The 11,108-nt window shown below is 37.5% G+C and overlaps 1 long non-coding RNA gene across 1 annotated transcript; it reads right to left on the reverse strand.

Moving 5' to 3' along the window:
• Nucleotides 1–6,647: 6,647 nt before the first annotated feature.
• Nucleotides 6,648–7,553, reverse strand: LOC138167243 (uncharacterized). The gene is made up of 2 exons (XR_011169838.1): nucleotides 7,489–7,553; nucleotides 6,648–6,877 (listed from the first exon to the last, which is right to left on the reverse strand). It is a non-coding gene; the product is annotated as an uncharacterized lncRNA (long non-coding RNA).
• Between the last annotated feature and the right edge of the window lie 3,555 nt (nucleotides 7,554–11,108).

Consider the following 11,108-nt stretch of genomic DNA (forward strand, 5'->3'; position numbering starts at 1 on the left):
TGTCTCTCTCTCTCTCTCTCTCTCTCTCTCTCTCTCTCTCTCTCTCTCTCACACACACACACACACACACACACACACACACCTAAAAGATTTTCCCCACCTTAGAAAATAAGTTTTCACTCAAGTCCCTTGTCCTTTTTAAATTTGTTATCATTCCAGCTTTCTGAAACCTTTCTCACTCACCCTTAACACAGCCTTTCTATCCTAGTTGGTTTGAAACAATTCTATTAGCTGTTTCCAATGTCTACCACATTCCCTATCTGTGAGATTGCCTTTTCGATTAATAAATCAATCAATAAGCATTTCTTACACACCCACTATGTGTCATACAATGCTAGGATGTTGTGGATACAAGCCACAAAAGTGAGGCAGTCTCTGCTCTCAACATGCTTACATTTGATTGACATAACCTGCAAACTGAGACTAGCACATGGGCCCCTCCTCTCTTGAGATCATGTGACTTGAGGTCTTCGGTCTAGACGTTATATTCCCTTCTTTTGTCTGAGATCATCTATACTGCCTCTAAGCATGGGATCCTCCTTCTTAACTACCTTCTTTTTAATCAAGACCTGCTGGCTATTGTACTAAACTCCAATTTCTGCACTTTCTGAGCATCTCTGGCATCCAACTCATTAGGTAGAGGAACCATAAAAGAAAGATTCTAAGCATGGTCAACAATGGACAACTTTCTTATATCTTTTGCTCAGATCTATTCCATCCCCTAAGCTTCAGGTCATTAAGTCATGGGTTGGCCATCACCTTGGAGAAGCAATGCTTCTGTATTTTAGGTTTCATATGGAACTATAGGAATCATCAACCAAACCCTTCCCCAATACCAATCAGGGTTGGGCATCTGTACCAAAGGGAATTATGATCCTAGTATCTCTTCTTAACTCCTGGTTCCATCCACAGCCTTCTAGGATAACCCTCAGTAGAATACAGATATTGCTCTCTAGGAATCAGGAGGCCTCCTAGAGCAATGCTTTATGTCATATCAATAGAGGAAATGCCCTCACATGTTAATGAAGACAAAAGATCTTAAAAAGCTACATGACTGTCCACTAGAAACAATAAGTGATTTTTCTCCCATTACTGAGAGTTCTGTCCATGACTATCAGTATCAGAGATGAGCAGAATTTGATTTCCCAAGTATAGCTGTGGTTTGTTTTTTTTTAACTGTCATATGACTACTGCTGAAGAAGAAAGTCACTAAGGATTATAATGTAGCCTTTCTTTATATTCTGGAAGCTACTATTGTAGAACTTCAAAGAAGCTCAAAGATCCCCAAGGAAAAAAATAGTAGAGGCAGTGTCTCCAGAAATCTCACTGTAGAACATTTATCATGGAAGCTTGGGGAAGTCATCATTATTCTGGAGCTGAGGACTATATTCTAGTCCATGAAAAGTTCCCAATATCATAGATTTTAAGCCAAAGAGGTCACCAGAGACCATCTAGTCCAAATCCCTCATTTTACAAGTGAGAAATCTGAAGTCTAGATGAGAGTAGTAATTGTTCAACATGCCAAGCAGACAGCAAGCCAGAATTTGAACTCATCTCCTTAGTCTAAATCCAGAACTCTCTCCACTGCAAGAAGTAGGTCTTCCCAAGCAAATATCTTCTTGCCTTCTTTAGTTCCTTTCTCAGCTACAGCTTATTCAAACTGTATTTTCATTGTGTCAACACATTTTAATGCTGCAGATTGTATTCCAATTTGTCTAGTATGTCCTTTTGGAGACAGTTCCATTTGCTAATTATAATTTTTTCAATCATTGGCACTGGTGACACATGCCTTGATTGCAGTTCCTGAATAAATATCAGTGAACCAAGACAAAACCTTTGCAGGGCTGAGACATATGTTCATTTTCTCCTAACACCTGATGTTTGTGCACTAACTGATGAACCGCAAATTATGGAATTAGAGTTTTCAATTTGTCAATTCCATATCTCCCTATGTCATTTATGTGAGAAGTCCTAGTCCCAGCCTTGCTACATAAGTATGAGGAACAAAGTAACTCACAGAAGTAGGATTATTATTAGCATTGTTGTTTTGGCTGCTGTGGTTGTTGTTACAATAGCAATTTATATTTCTCTAGAGTCAATTCCACATTCCAAATGGAGACTACCACACTTATTATGATTCCCATAGCAACCCTCCTTTAGCTTAATTTTTTTTAGTATTGTCTTTTTAAAAAATGTAAATTGTCTGGTTGTTTGGTTGCAAAAATCACAGGCCAAAAAAATGAGATTCATTAAAATGTGCATAACATTTTGGTCTGAATTTGCTGAAAATAAGAGAATGTTAAGTAAAAGCTCAGATTTCATTGTCATATAGCATATTCTGTCTGGAAGTTTTAACCTTGCCCCCAGAAGGAAACAGAACATAGAAAATGCTTTAAAAGCTAAGCCCATCATCAAGATACTTAGTTTCTATGCCTTTTATCTTACCTTGCTATGGCAAAAGAAATGGGTTCCAAAGAGCTTTCTATTTCCAGTGTGGCTCCTTAATAGGTTTCAAGTGAAGCACAGGGTTACAGGAAGGATCCTTGACAGATTTCAGTGAGAGAACAAAAATATTCCATCAACTCAGAAGCAAGAGGCTTCCATCTGGGCTTTGCTGAATCTGGCTTTAGCTTCTGGTCCTTTCATGGGCCTTTAATATGGAAGTCTGATTTTCATAAGATATTTTTCAACCACACCTATTTTTTTAAATAAATGTAAGAAGCTCTAAGTAAGGTATTTCTTCTACCAATGTAGATTGGTACATCTCTGTAACTTGTAGTCTAAGAGAATTGCTAGGGTCAATATTTCAGAGGTGGGATTTGAACCCAAGTATTCTTAACTCAGAGGCCAACTCAATATCGATTAGACTGTTTATTACTCTGAGAAAAGACTCATTAAATCAAATCCTTAGAGCAATGATGTTGTTATAAAGCCCCTACTTACAAGATCTTAGCATCCCAAAAGTCAAGTTATGCCGCACACTTTTAGAAAATGCAAACTTCCTCAGTAAACTCTTTCTTCTTGTCTCCTCCATCACTACCAAAAGAGTCACACTCCAGGAGAAGCAGGAAAACTCCATGACCTCCCCCATAACCACCTCAAATACCTATAAAATATGACTCTAAACAAACTTTAGAGCTACAGATTCCACAAAGTGGCAGAGAGAAACAAATCTCCTGCTGAAGGCAGCACAGCAGGTGGACAGAAAGGGTCCATTGCAGCATGCTAGGAGCAGAGCCCAGGCCTGCATGAGCCCACATTGGTGGCCCCGACCAGCTGCAGCTGGAGGGACTTCAGGAGAGTGGATCACCAGCAGCAGTGGTAGTTTCCAAATGCCAGAGAAAAAGTGAGAGGTCAGTGTAGAATTCTGTAGGAATTGGAGTGGGGGAGGATGGTGAGGTCTGGCCTCTGCTCCCAGAGCAAAAAGTAGCAGAGGTGTGGTGGCCTGGGAGCTGCTGCCACATGGCTGCTTCAGAGCTCCTGGCTTGCAGATCATAAGGGGACCAAGCAACCATTCTGAGAGGTAATTACTCTTGCTTTACATGTTTGGATCTGGATTGCTGTCTTGGGTGGAGGTTATGGGGTGTGTGACCAGGTGCCAGAACCTGTGGAGGCTTCTGAGAGGGTAACCCAAGTAACAGCTACAGCAGCTGTGAAAACCCCAGGGATTTCGAAAAAAAAATTTCTCCTCTCTGGATGGAGAGTTCTACTGTAGCAAAAAGCTCAAAAGTCAAGTAATTGAGTGGCAACATGAGCAAGCACAGCTGTTAAACTTTAGATTCCTTTTTTGGGGACAAAAAGAATCAAAGCATAGAATGGGAGGAATACATCAAAGTCAGAACCCCTGAACCAAAAGCTTCCAAGAAAAATATGAATTGGTTATAGGCCATAGAGGAGCTCAAGAAGGATTTTGAAAACCAAGTAAGAGAAGTGGAGGAAAAATTGGGAAGAGAAATGAGAATGATGCAAGGAAATCATGAAAAGAGAAATAACACCTTAAAAAATAGACTAACTCAAATGGCAAAAGAGACCCAAAAAAACAATGAGAAGAATGCCTTAAAAATCCAAATTTAGCAGATGAAAAAAGAATTTCAAAAGCTCACTGAAGAGAATCATTCCTTCAGAATTAGATTGGAGCAAATGGAAGCTAATGACTTATTGAGAAATCAAGATACTAATTAAACATATCCAAACAAATGAAAAAATAGAAGTCAATGTGAAATATCTCCTTGGAAAAATCACTGACCTGGAAAATATATCCAGAAGAGATAATTTAAAATTTATTGAACTACCTGAAAGCCAAAATCAAAAAAAGAACCTAGAGATTATCCTTCAAGAAATTCTCAAGGAAAATTGCCCTGATGTTTTAGAACCAGAGGGCAAAATAGAGGTTGAAGGAATCCACAGATCACCTCCTGAAAAAGATCCCCAAAAGAAAACTCCTAGGAATATTATAGCCAGGTTCCAGAATTCCCTGATCAAGGAGAAAATATTACAAGCAGCCAAGAAGAAACAATTCCAATATTGTGGAAACACAATCAGGATAACACAAGATCGAGAAGCTTCTACATTAAGGGATTGAAGGGCTTAGAATATGATATTCTGGAGGTCAAAGGAACTAGGATTAAAACTAAGAATCACCTCCCCAGTAAAACTGAGTATCATGTTTCAGGGGAAAATATTGTCATTCAATGAAATAGAGGACTTTCAAGCATTCTTGATGAAAAAATCAGAGTTGAATAGAAAATTTGACATTCACATATAAGAAGCAAGGGAAACATGAGAAGGTAAACAGGGAAAAGAAATCATAAGGAACTTATCAAAATTGAACTATTTACATTCTTGCATGGAAAAATGATAATTGTAACTTATGAAACTTTTCTCAGTATGGGGATTGTTAGGAATATAAATTTATGTATACACACATATATGTATACATACTTATATATTTCTATATAGGTGGGTATATGTGTGTATGAATACATATGTGAGTGTGTGTATATATGTGTACAGGTGTACATAGACAGAGGACACAGGATCAATTGAATAGAAAGGGATGATATTTTTAAAATAAATTTAAGAGGTGAGAGAGGAATATAACGAGAGGTGATAGGGAGAGACAGAATAGGGTAAATTATCTCATATAAAAGAGTCAAGGGAAAGCTGTTACAATGGAGGGGAAGAACAGGAAGGCATAAGGGAATGGGTCGATCTTACTCTTATTGAATTTGGCTTAAGGAAGGAATAACATACACACTAAATTGGGTATCTTACTCTATAGGAAAGTAGGGGGGAAAGAATAAGAGGGGAGATGATAGAAGGGAGGGCAGAATGGGGGGGAAGGTAGTTAGAAGCACACACTTTGAAAAGGCACAGGGTCAAAGCAGAAAATAGAACAAATGGGGGGTGGGATAGGATGGAGGGAAATATAGTCAGTCTTTAATAATATATCCACTATGGAAATGTTTTGCAAAGCTACACATGTACAACCTACATTGAATTGCTTATCTTCCCAGTAAGGGTGGGAGATGACGCGGAAGAAGGGAAAGAATCTGGATTTCAAAGTTTTAAAATCAAATGTTTAAAAAATTATTATTGAGTGGCTAGGTGGTGCAGTGAGTAAAGCACAGACCCCAGAGTCAGGAGGACCCAGGTTCTGTTCCAGCCTTAGACACTTAAAACCCACACAAAAAAAAATCTAGCCATGTAACCTTGGGCAAGTTACTTAACCCCAATTGCCCTCCAAAAAAGACCAAAAAAATTATTATTTATTTTATATGCAATGGGAAATAAGATATACAGGCACTGGGGTATGGAGATCCATCTTGCCCTACTGAAAAGTTGGATGGGGAATGGGGGAGCATGTAGGAGAGAGCAGATTGGGGGAGGGGGTATTCAGTGGGATCACTGTTCTAGGGTGGGGGTAGGGGAAAAACGGGGAGAAAATTTGTAACTCAAAATCTTGTGGAAATGAATGTTGTAAACTAAAAATAAATATAAAATTTAATAATTAATTTTTAAAAAAAAGAGTCACACTCCAAATCATTTTTGTTCCTTTTATATATCTTTTTATGAGTGAGTAAACTGAGACTGAAAAAGGTTCAGCTACCTCCCAAGGTCATGTCAGTAGTAATGGGCCAAGCCAAAATTTGAACTCAGGTCTTGAGAATGTAAATCCAGTACTTTTTCCACAACACCTTTTCTGAATAATCTATAGTAATGCAATCCTCATAATTAAAAAAAAAATACACAATCAACAACAAAACCAAAGGATCATACTATGAGCCAGGATCACTGCCAGCTTTGTTGTAAGGTACCAAGACAGAAGCAAGATGGAGAGCCAGATATTCTCTGGTTCCCTCTTACCCCACTCTGAATCAATGCCAAAGTTGAATGTCAGTGGGTGGCCATTATCTCTTGACTGACAACAGCCCCTACGCTGAATTGGGTATAATAACAATAATTATGATGGTAGCATTTGTGTAGTGTTTTAAGGTTTGCAAAGTGTCTTAAAAATATCTCATTTTATCCTCACAACAGATCTGGTAGGTAAAAAAATATTACTATCCCCACTTTACAGATGAGGAAACTCAGATGGGGTTAAGTGACTTAGCCACAATCACACAGATAGTAAGTGTCTGAGGTCATTCTTTTTTTTTTTAATCTATTGCAAATATTTTAATAACTGTTCTCTGCAAGGCATTTAAAACACCAGTTTGTGAGGATAAACTCCATTGGAGAGAGAGAAGACAGAACGCAGGTAGCCACAGAGCTGAGGAATTTTCTTGATTTGGGGTAGGATCTGAGAGTCTACTGTTTTCTGATCAGCCTTGCGCTGCTCTGTAATCTCATATTTCTCTTTTTCTGTGTCAAAAATCTCTCGTTCTTGATGTCTAGGTTTACGGAGCCTCTTCCTCTTGAAGTAAGCAACAGTAAAATGATTTGGAATTTTCACACCTGAAAGGTTAACCTGGGTAGAAGTGGCAATGACACATTTCTGATGTGTCCTTCTCAGGTTGATAGTCAGAGGTCCAGTCACCAGTAGCAAGCCACTAGCCAGTTGCTTCAGGAAAACCACTGGCTTGCCCCTGTGGCAGCCAGTGAGCATGATCAGAACTGTACTTGGCTTGATGCTAGCTCAGAGTCTCCTCACATGCTGGCTAAAGGGCTTTTTGCCATGACTTAGCAGCTTTCTAGGCACATCCTCAGTAGGGTAATACCTAGGCATTTTGCGAATCTTTACCACTCAAGTTCCTCCATTCTTATCACCACCAACAGGCTTTGAGATGGTAGCAGATACTTTTTCTTTCTTCTTCCTTTCAGTTCAGGTTTTTGGGGCAGCATATTTCCACTTATACATGGCTCTCTAGGAATACATTGCAGACCTGGAGTATCTACCAATCCCTTGGGCCAGGACTGGGTTCTGACTGCAATGCTTTCGAGTATTTTTGACCTTTTCAGCTACATCTTCCTTTTTGTTCTCTTTACTTTTCCTTTTTGACCTTCTTTTCCTTGGGTGGCTTTTTGTCCACCATCATGAGAGATGGGAAAGACTGAGGTCATTATTGAACTCAAATCTTCCTGGCTCCAGGTCTAATACTCTAGGTACCTCATTATCTGATTGAATTTAGGAGAAGGGAGCTAACTATATCACCTTTTGAACTCCTTACCCATCTAGGACTATGCCCCATTGGTGGTAATGATCATATAACTCCATCCAAGGCTACATAAAGGAAGAAAGAAATAGAAGTTATTAACAGCTAGACTTTTCTTTGTATGGCTCTAGTAATTCTATAGTCTGACCCTGTGCTCAGGAAATTGGCATGATGGTAACTATAGCCATTGAAGAGCTAAGATTCAAATGAAATAGCAAAGAAACCAGATATTCCTAGAGGAAGGACTGAAAAAATGAGCAAAAGTAATAAGATACCAAATGCAATGAAGATATACAAACCAATTAATAGAAGGCCAGAAGAAAACTCCAGAAGAAATCACAATTCTGAAATAATTACAAGTAGGAGAAAAAAAAAACTGGAAAGGAGAATGAACAGTGTAAAAAAAAATCTGAATTTTTTTCTTGAATTAGTAGACACTCCAAAAAATAAAACAGAGAAAATAGAATTCAAAAATTCAATGATAATATAAGACATATTATAACAAGATCAAAAGCAGATAATTTAGAAAATCTCATGTAATATCTGTTACTAAAAACAATTGACCAAGAAAAAAGAATGAGAGATAATTTGAAAAATCACTTCATACCCCGCAAAAAAAGAATTAGAAAAATATATTTTGGGGTGGTCAGGTAGCACAGTGAGTAAGAGCCCAAGGCTCCAGTGTCGGGATGACATGTGGATTGAATCTGGGCTCAGACACTTATTACCCACCCAGAAACACCTGGCCATGTAACCTTGAGCAAGTTATTTAACCCCAATTACTTAGGGGCAGCCAGGTGGCTCAGCAAGTAAGAGCACCGGCTCCAGTGTCAGGATGACCTGAGGATCAAATCCGGGCTCAAATACTTAGCACCACACCCATAAATAACTGGCCATTTAACCTTGAGCAAGTTACTTAACCCCGATTGCTTAAATATATATATTTCAAGAAACCTGTCCAAAACTTTGAATCAAAGGGCAAACTAAAAATAAGTGGAATTCTCAGTTCCCCAACTGAAATTTTTAATTTAACATGCTTAGAAATATGATTGACAAATTCCAAAGTTGCTATATCTAAGAAAAAATAAACTAATATCCAAATAAACATCCTAAAGGAAACAAATTAGATCTATTACATTATTGAAAGCGAACTCCTTGATAGAAAGGATTTTCTATTTTTATCCCCAGGGCTCATCACACTGCTTTAAATATAGTAAGCAATTAATAAATGCTTTATTCATTCATTCATATCACCTAATGGATAACCACACAGTATTATAGGATCTACAAGAAGGGAGAAGGGAGAATTTAATATGCCAAAAGACAAAAGAAAAAGATTGACACATTGGAATTAGTATCAGATGTATTAGAGGCGTGATTGTATTATCATATAAACTCATATCATACAGCTGCAAGGAGGAGACACCATGGAGAGGGAGAAAGAGAGAAACACAGAGACAGACAGAAAGACAAACAAGAGACAGAGAGAGACAGAGAGAGAGAAATGACAAGTTGGACTTTGGTTGAGGAAAGAAGAGGTGAAATAAGGATTGGGCTGTTCTGATGGGCTTGCTTTATAAAACTAGACACAAGTAATGAAATTCATCTGAGAAAAGAAAAGACCATAAATCTCAAGGAAATAACTGAAAAAGTAGGAATTAAGGGAGTGTAGGGTATAAATGAAAACTATTGGTACTAGTTAAAAAGTACAAAAGTTGAAGAACAAGTTAGAAGTAATCAAACATAGTAACCCGGTGTGTGAAAAATCCAAGAACACAAACTTCTGGATTAAGGACTCCGTAAGTGCTGTAATAACTGGAAAGCAGTTTGGCAAAATTTAAGGTTCAGTCAATATCTTCTACCATATAACATAATAAGCTCCAAATGGGTATGCAACTTAAATATAACATATCACATCATTTAAAAGTTGAGAATGGAAGGATGCACTTTGCAAAACAAGGCATGGAAGATGAATTCTTAAGTAAATATGGATAAACTCTATCATAATAGATAAAATAGGCAATTTCAATTACATAAATTGAAAAACTTGCACAAGTAAAATTAATTACAGCTATAATAAGAGAAAATATATTTATAGAAAATGTCTCTGATAAAGAACTGGGAGTCAAGATAAACCATCGGTCAAAAAAGAATAGACACAAAAGATTTTGTAAGACATTCTATAATAAATAATGCTCAAAATGAAAAAATACAGTTTTAAAAAGAAAAGAAATGTGAACTGTCCACAGTCATAGGAAAGGTTGCTTCAAATAACCTACAACAAAAATTCAAATTAAGATCTCTCTGAGAATATACATCAGATTGTAAAAGATGACAGTAATTAAAATAATTCTTCTTGGAGGGATTATATAAGAAAACAGGTGAAGTAAGGGATCAATAGTGTGTTGGATTTGGAGCCAATCTACCTCACACTTACTTGTATAACCCTGAGCAAGTCACAACCTCTCTTCCTCATCTATACAATTGGGATAATAATAGCACTTACTTCACAGAGTTGTCATGGGGATTAAAGGAGATAATATGAATGAAGTACTTTGCAAACCTTAAAGTATTATATAATTGTTAGCTGTTATTATTGGTTATTATATATTATAATTGGTTCAATAATTCAATAAATGCTTTGGAATTATATAAGAAAAATCAATAAATTATATGTGCCCTCTAATCTAGGAATAAAACTACAAGACATATAACTGAAGAAAACTAAAGACAGCAGAAAAGGTCCCATATATATGAAAATATCCATCATAAGGCTTTTCGTGATAGCAAAGAACTGAAAACAAAGTCGGTGCCCATCAGCTGGGAAAACAAATTGTTATACTGGAGTATATAAATGTGATAAAACATTACTGCACCAAAAGAAATGACAAATATAAAAAATTAAGAGAAACTTTGCAAGTCATATGAGCTGATGCAGAATGAGGCATAACGAGGAGAAAAATTAATAAAATGACCACAATAATATAAAGAAAAACAGCAAAATATGAAAAACAAGATGGAGGACTAGCCATTTTCTCTGATTCCCATCAGATCTCTCAAAAACAGAAATTATGTGCCAAAAATAAAGAAACTCCAGCTGCCTCCACTGATTTAGAAAACCTGGAATCAATAAAAAGGCAAAACAAATAAATCTATGAAGTGACATCTATACTGAGCTCACTCAGCATCCCTTTCCCACATGCCATACTATCTGTACCATGCTCGGCTTACAACAAAACCCAGCTCCACTCCCCAGCCTCCCTTCCTTCTTTTTGTGACAAGGAGATCCCAGCTCTGGGCTGCAGAAGTTAACTGGGGCCAGGACAGATAGCCAGTCTACCTTTGCAGAGGTCCAGGATGCCGAAGCCTGCTAGAACCATATAATCTGTGCTGCAGGGGCAGAGTTCTGTGATACAAAAAGATCTCTGCAGGAGAGCCAGGAACAGAGGAAAT

This window comes from Petaurus breviceps, unplaced genomic scaffold, assembly GCF_028583685.1.
Source record: "Petaurus breviceps papuanus isolate PSGF00001 unplaced genomic scaffold, PetGlider_PUasm1.0 229, whole genome shotgun sequence".
Lineage (NCBI taxonomy): Eukaryota > Metazoa > Chordata > Mammalia > Diprotodontia > Petauridae > Petaurus > Petaurus breviceps.